General features: G+C 37.0%; 1 pseudogene; it reads left to right on the top strand.

Moving 5' to 3' along the window:
• Positions 1-496: 496 nt before the first annotated feature.
• On the top strand, positions 497-985 carry LOC106735740 (U1 small nuclear ribonucleoprotein C pseudogene; annotated as a pseudogene).
• Positions 986-7,434: the final 6,449 nt, after the last annotated feature.

The raw sequence follows: 7,434 nt of genomic DNA, 5'->3' as shown, positions 1-7,434 counted from the left end.
CGTGGGCAACTACATGGGAGCCCAGCACCAGCCATTTTGCCAACTGCTGGTCCCACATTTTCTTTTATTTGTAAAAAAACACTGAAATAATACAATAAAAACTGACTGTTTCAATATGAATCTTACATTTAGATGGGATGAATTAGTGTGGTAGGAATATTTGCTACAATCTTGTTTAATTTTGTAAAGAAACAGAAGTTTTGTGTATTCAGACTATAAAGGTATATTTTAAATAAATCCCTAAAATTTAAATAAGCAAATATTCATCTAGCTCCATATCTTGCTAGTGAAAAATTATATGTAGAAAATAATGATCTAAATTGACTTCAAAATAAAGAGCAATAGTAGTTTTTTAATGAAAAAATATTATTTATACTAATAACTCAGCAGAGATCTTAGATTTTATTCAATGGTGTAAGTGTAAAGACTTACAGTATTGGTGTCACTTCCGGGCGGCGTGGAGCGGAGCGGAAAGTCCAAAGGCCTGAGGAGCAACATGCCTAAGTTTTATTGTGACTACTCTGATCCATACCTCACCCACGATTCTCCATCCGTGAGAAAAATACACCGCAGTGGTAGGAAACACAGAGAATGTGAAAGAGTACTATCAGAAATGGATGGAAGAGCAGGCTCAGAGCCTGACTGACAAAACAACTGCTGCCTTTCAACAAGGGAAGAGACCTCCTACTCCATTCTCTGCTCCTCCTCCTGCAGGGGCGATGATCCCACCTCCTCCCAGTCTCCCGGATCCTCCTCGTCCTGGCATGATGCCAGCACCCCATATGCGAGGCCCTCCTCCTCCAGGGATGATGCCAGTAGGACCTGCTCCTGGAATGAGGCCACCCATGGGAGGTCACATGCCCATGATGCCTGGGCCCCCGATGATGAAACCTCCTGCTCGGCCCATGATGGTGCCCACTCGGCCAGGGATGACTCGGCCAGACAGATAAGGATGAAGGGAGGCTTCTTTATGTCATTTTTATATTAACTTGTTCTACTTCACCAGGAGATCATGGTGCTGTGATTCTGGGTGTTTTCTAACAGCATGTCAAGGAAGACTTTCCCCCTTCCTATTAAAAAAATAAATAAAAGTAAGAGTAGTTTTGGAGGAGAGAAGTGAGGCAAAAAAGTGCAGTTTTCATTTGTATTGTGAAATGTGAAAATAATAAAATCGTCAACTGTTTTAGTTCAAAAGAAAAAGACAGTATTATTATTTCTTTTAGAATTATTTCATTTAAATTTATTTATTTATTTATTTATTTAAATTTGATTGACCAGAGAGGGACATAATGAGAGAGAGAGGGAAAGTGAGAAAGGAAACTGCCATATCTGGGCCTCGAACAACGGTCCTCCATGTGGGAATCTAGTGCCCTTAACCACCATCCCACCTGCTGGCTCCAAGACTTACAGTATTATGTAAAACTACATCTAACTTGATCTGATTTTATCTTTGACACTACAAAAAGCATAAAGTAAAGAAATCATAACTTTGTTTGAAGTGTTTCCAGTGAGTGGGTGACTGTGAAATACACAGACTACTTGTAGAGTTCAATGCCACTGCCTTGATTCATGTTAAGGCATCAGCAGTCTACCCACCATTGTTCTGCATTACCAGTGCAAATATCAACTCACTGAAAAATGCATAAAACATATTCATAAATTATGAAGAGATTGTGGGACTCCTCAGAAGTCCTTGGACCACATTTTAAAACTCTCTGTCTTAAAGAATCTTTTGGACATGTGTACCAGGAGACATTTGCAAAATGTCTGTAACAGCATTTTTAGAATAGAAAACATAAAAGGAAAGACAAGAAGAAACACCAAATCCACTAAGAAAAAGAAAGAATAAAGAGATCTAGTTTTAATCAAATAGTAAATTATAAAGCAATGACAATGAATTATCTGATATAGGTGCATTCATATGGATGAATCTCTCCAAAATTATTCAGCTAAAAGATAGGACATTTCTGGATTTGCCCTGTAGCCTAGTGGTTAAGAGAGTCGGATCCCACGTAGCAAACTGTGGTTTGAATCTCAGCCCCGGTGGCTTAAAAAACAGGCCAGGCACATGAACGTGTATACTGCGAATCTCAACAGGATGGAGAAATAGAGAAAGGATTGCAGTTTGATCATGTTCCATTGGGGGCTGCTTTCTCTCTCTGTGTGTCTGTCTCTGGTGGTGCACATGCTCTCTGGCAATTAAAAATAATGGTAGATTGCAGAAAAACATGTAAAACATAATCATATCTCTGTAAAGCACAGACACATTTAAAATTAAATAATACATTGTTTACAGAAAGGCATGTGGTAAAAATACATATTTGCGTATATATATGTATAAAATACACACGTATACATATATGTAAATACATATTTATTTACTTATATAATTGAAGGAAGGAAAATTGCAAAATGCAGGAGAGTCATTACTTTAGTAAGGGACAGGAGGGAATGAGATATGGTAAAGGGGCCAATAAGTAGCATGGTGGTTAAGGCACTGGACTCTCAAATGGCTGACCATGGTTAGAGTTCTGGACCTGGTGACTTGCTTTCTCACTTTCCTTCTCTCACTCCCTCCCTCCAACCTCCTGCCCCCAGCCACCCTTCTGTCTGGCTGGTCAAATTAAATAATAATAATAAAAAAATTAAATAATTCTTAAAAAAAAGAGATCGTAGAGGTACAAATGAAACCTTAAAATTATTGGCAATGCTCATGTTTTCAATTGAGTGGTCAGTTGATACTGAAGTTCATTATTATTTTTGTTCCTTAATCTTTAATAATTTCTGCCTATATTACACAAATAATTAAAAATATGTTGAGTAATACCTAGAGTTGAAAATGAGACAGGGAAGGTAAATATTTATTCCTAATATCTGATTGTAAATATATAAATTGATACAACTTTGCAGATGTCAATTTGATAGTATTTACCAAAATTTAAATCTTGAATATTTTGGTCTTCTGATATTAATACTAAGAATTTACAAATACACTCATATGTGTCTACAGAGATGAAAGGATAAGGGTGGTCAATAGAACTTTTTTTTTTTTTTTGAGAGGCTTTTTGCTATAGGGCGTGTGCGCTCGCCAGAAAGAGAGAGACAGAGAGACAGAAAGTGAGAAATCACCCCCCAGGGGTGGTGGCCACGCCGCAATCCCTTCTCCTCCATTCTGCACTTGGGATCTTAGACACATATGCACATGCACCTGGTGTGAGTTTAAGCCGCCGGGTCTGGGACCCGAACTGCGGTCGACTACATGGGAGTCCAGCGACACAGCCATTACACTAACTACTGGTCCCATCAATAGAACATTTTTAAGTAATAGCAAAAACACAGAAAAACTGAACCAGTATAGAATTTATGAAGAGGGAATAAAAATAAGAGCCTTGATGATATAATTGTCTTACTCAAAATGGATAAAAAAATCTAAACCTAAGGCCTCAAACTGTAACTACTGGTGACTTACACAGAGGAAACTCTTGGAGAATCAAAGCAGGCAAAGACTTCTTAAATAAGACCCCTAAAACACAAGCAATAATCCCCAAAATAGATAAATGAGATTACATCAAGTTTAAAAGCTTCTGCTCAATAAAGAAACAATAATCAGAGTGAAAGGAAAGGAATGGAAAATATATTTGCAAACTATGCCTCAGATAAGGACCAACAACCAAAATATGCAGGAATTCAAATGACTTGCCTGAAAGAAAAAAAAAATGATCAACCCAACTAAAAGATGGGCAAATGAGCTGAACAGACAACTCCCTAAGGAAGCCATCTGAACAGGCAAAAAGCATATGAAAAAAATGCTCAACATCGTTTATCATAAGGGAAATGCAAATCAAAACCATAATGAGATGCCACCTAACCCCAGTCAGAATGCTAAGATTTAAAAAATAAAAAATGATAAGTGCTGGCAAGGCTAAGGTAAAAAGGGACCTCTTCTACACTGCTGGTGGAAATGTAAATTATTACAACTACTGTGAAGAGTAATATGAAGCTTTCTCAAAGACCAACAGCTAGAACTATCATAGGATCCAGCAATTCCACTGTTGGTTATTGACTCAAATGATAGAAATACACTCAGTCAAAAAAGTACTTGCACATCCATGTTTATTCTGACATTATTTGCAATGGCTAAGACATAGAATGACCCAAATGTCTATGAACAGATGAATGGATTGAAAAAGTGTGGCACATATATACCATGGAATAGTACTCAACCATAAAACACAAGACCCTGGCATTTGATAGACATTGGAAAAACATGAAAGAAGTACTGCTAAACTAAGCAAGTCAAACTATGAAAGAGAGGCATTGTATGCCCTCAAATGTCTGCACTCTATGGAAGAAACTGAAAGATTGGACAATATAAAAATAAGGAGAACAATTCAGGGTACTAGAGATGGTGTGGGAAGAGGGTTGAAATGGGGGAGGGTGAGAGGAAGGGAATTAGGGAAGAAGAAAAAAGCAAAACATTTAGGGACACAAAAAAGGAAAATTACCTAGTAACGTGATGATAACATGTATGGTAATATTTTTGACTGAACTAATATACAGTGTACTGATGTTGGGCAAATTTATTTTACAAGCTATAATGATACACAGTGATTGAATGCATAAAATAAATAAACTTTAAAAAGTAAAGTACAACACAAGTGTGAACAAATAACTAAAATCAACTCCACCAATTAGACTTATAGGAAACTGAAATTGTATATATGAAACAAATTGCCGAAACTTGGTAAGACTGTGAAGTAAGTCTGTGACAGTTTCCCATCCCATTGCCTTCCTGCCAGAAATGTTGTAGCCAATACCCAACATTGTTGTAGAAAACTGACGCATTTGACTATTTTGGAGCTACATTAAAAAGTCCAGTACTGAGGATAGAGAAAATATTTTTTAATTTCAATTCTTTGTGCATTCTCTTTTCTTAGAGTATAATGGCTATTAGCGTTGATGGAGAACTCATCTCAGTAGTGTGTGTATATGAAGGGATGTGGGGAGCGGACAGGGACTGTGAGGTTTACACCATGGCATTACCAGAAAAACTGCTGGTAACATGTGTCTAAGGTGGTGATTTTAATCGAAGCAAGCAAGAGCCCAGTTAAGAATTTTAAAGAAAATCCTAGATAATTAAAATACCATAGGAATATTGAAAAGCCCCAACCTATTAAATGAGTACTTAAAGGTCGCATATGTATGCCAGGATGCATGCAAAGCAGTAAAGACATGAGAATAAGGCACAAGTCACATATCTCTGGTTGACTTTGCAGTTCTGAGTAGCAGAAAGTGAAAATGAAGGCTATTCTTCTGACAAAAATTTGAAGGCATAGGGCCAGAAGGTGGTGCAGAAGTAATACAATCTGACCCACGTGAGAAGATTCTGGTTTGGGAACCAGCAGTTAGCATAATGGCTATGTCACTGGATTCCCACGTAGTCGACTGTGGTTCGCGTCCTGGACCCGGTGGCTTGGAACTCACGCCGGGCGCGTGTGCGTGCGTGCCCAAGATCCCGAGAGGAGAATGGAGGAGAAGGGATTGCGGCGTGACCATCCCCCCTGGGGGGTGATTTCTCGCTTTCTGTCTCTATGTCTCTCTGTCTGTCTGGCGACCGCACGCGCCCTATAGCAAAAACCTCTCCAAAAAAAAAGAAGATTCTGGTTTTGCATACTGAGGCCTACCTATACATGCCAGGCATGTGTGCATGTGCCCATAATCGGGGCTGGATGAGGGTGGAGGTGGGTTGTGGCATGAAGACCCCTTTAGGGATGCCTATCTCTTATCTCTCTCTGCCTCTATTTCTCTGGGTGTCTCACAAGGACAAAATAAATAAAAAAATAAATTCCGGAGGCAGGCTTTCTCACTGAGATCCCCTAGGCAAAGGGTTGTTATCATACAGGCAAGATACTAAAGGACGACTTCTGTTTGATAAATTATGACCACTAAGTCATACTGACACAGGTGATACCATTACAAAGCACACTTGGAAATAAGAACAAGAACTTCAAAAACAAGCAGACAGTTAAAATCCAAAAAAGTGAAGAAAGAAAAGGAAAAAAAAAAAGATAATGAGATGAGAGAAAAGAAGAAGCAAAGAAACGAAGAAGGAGAAGAAAATAATTGGCAGGATCCCAGGACTCAAACATTCCAATGTACATAAACTCTAGAAAATCAATTCTGGCACAAAACCAAGCACATGCACATGTGGGTCCAAGATGGAGGGAAAAAAAAAAAAGACAGAAAAATAATTTGAAGGAATTGTCAGAAGACTTCCCAAATGTGCTAAAATTTGTTAACTTGCATGTTCGAGAAGCTCGACAAACTCCAAGTAAACTCTAATTAAAGAGGCTGGTCCCTTCACATAACACTGTCAAAATGATGAAAGCCAAAGACAAAAAGAAAATCTTGAAAGCAGCAAGAGAAGAAAACCTATTACATGCAAAGAATTCTTGCTAAAATGAAGGAAGTCCTAATTTATCATCATAAATCAGAGACCAGAAGACTTGAGATGACATACAAATGATGTTGAAAGAAAAATGTTGTCCACCTATAATTCTATCTCCAGATAAACCCTTCTTTTAAAATGAGGGAGAAGAAAATTAAGACATTCCCAGATAAACAAAATCTGGGAGAATTTGTTACTAGTAGATAACTAGTAATAGAAATAAAGGACAATGAACAGTATCGAATCACATACAGAAATAAAGAGCACTAATAAAGGTAACTACCTAGGCAAATATAAAAGACAGCATAAATCAATTTTTTTAGTAACTTCTTTTTTCTATCTGATCTGAAAGGCAAGTGTCTAAAACCGCGCTTATAAATCTGTTGAAGTCCATACAATGTATAAAGATAAAATTGTATACAGTACAAAGTTGGGGAGAGGGAATGGAGCTATTACATCTAAGTACAAGGTTTAGGTTTGTTATTGAAATTAAGTTTGACTTAATCAGAACTAGATCATTACAAGTGAAGGCATTACTCATAATGTCCAAGGAACCCATTAAGAAAATACATCAAAAGAAATAATAAAGGAATTTAAGAAGTACAGTAGGAGATATCTAACAAACCACAAAAAAACAGAGGGGTAGAAAAATCAAAAAGACATGACATATAGGAAATAAATGGAAAAGTGGCAGATGGAAATATTATTTTTTCAGTAACTACATAAAGTACAAATAAATTTTTTCTATCAAAAGGCAGATATTTGCAGAATAATAAAATTATACAAGCAACCAAGAAAATTATATCCCAATAAATTCTATAAGACACATAGTTTATGTTCAAAGACAAAACAGTTTGAAATTAATAATCATTAATCAAAAAAGGTCTAAATTGGTTATATTAATATCAGAAAAATTGCATTTAAGTAATTTATTACTAGAGACAAAGAAGGACATTTTATAGTACTAAAATATAAATATATTAGGA

The sequence above is a fragment of the Tupaia chinensis genome, unplaced genomic scaffold (assembly GCF_000334495.1).
Source record: "Tupaia chinensis unplaced genomic scaffold, TupChi_1.0 Scaffold000005_2, whole genome shotgun sequence".
Classification (NCBI taxonomy): Eukaryota; Metazoa; Chordata; class Mammalia; order Scandentia; family Tupaiidae; genus Tupaia; species Tupaia belangeri.
The sequence above is the reverse complement of the archived record's forward strand: the minus strand, read 5'-3'. Positions and strand labels throughout refer to the sequence as shown.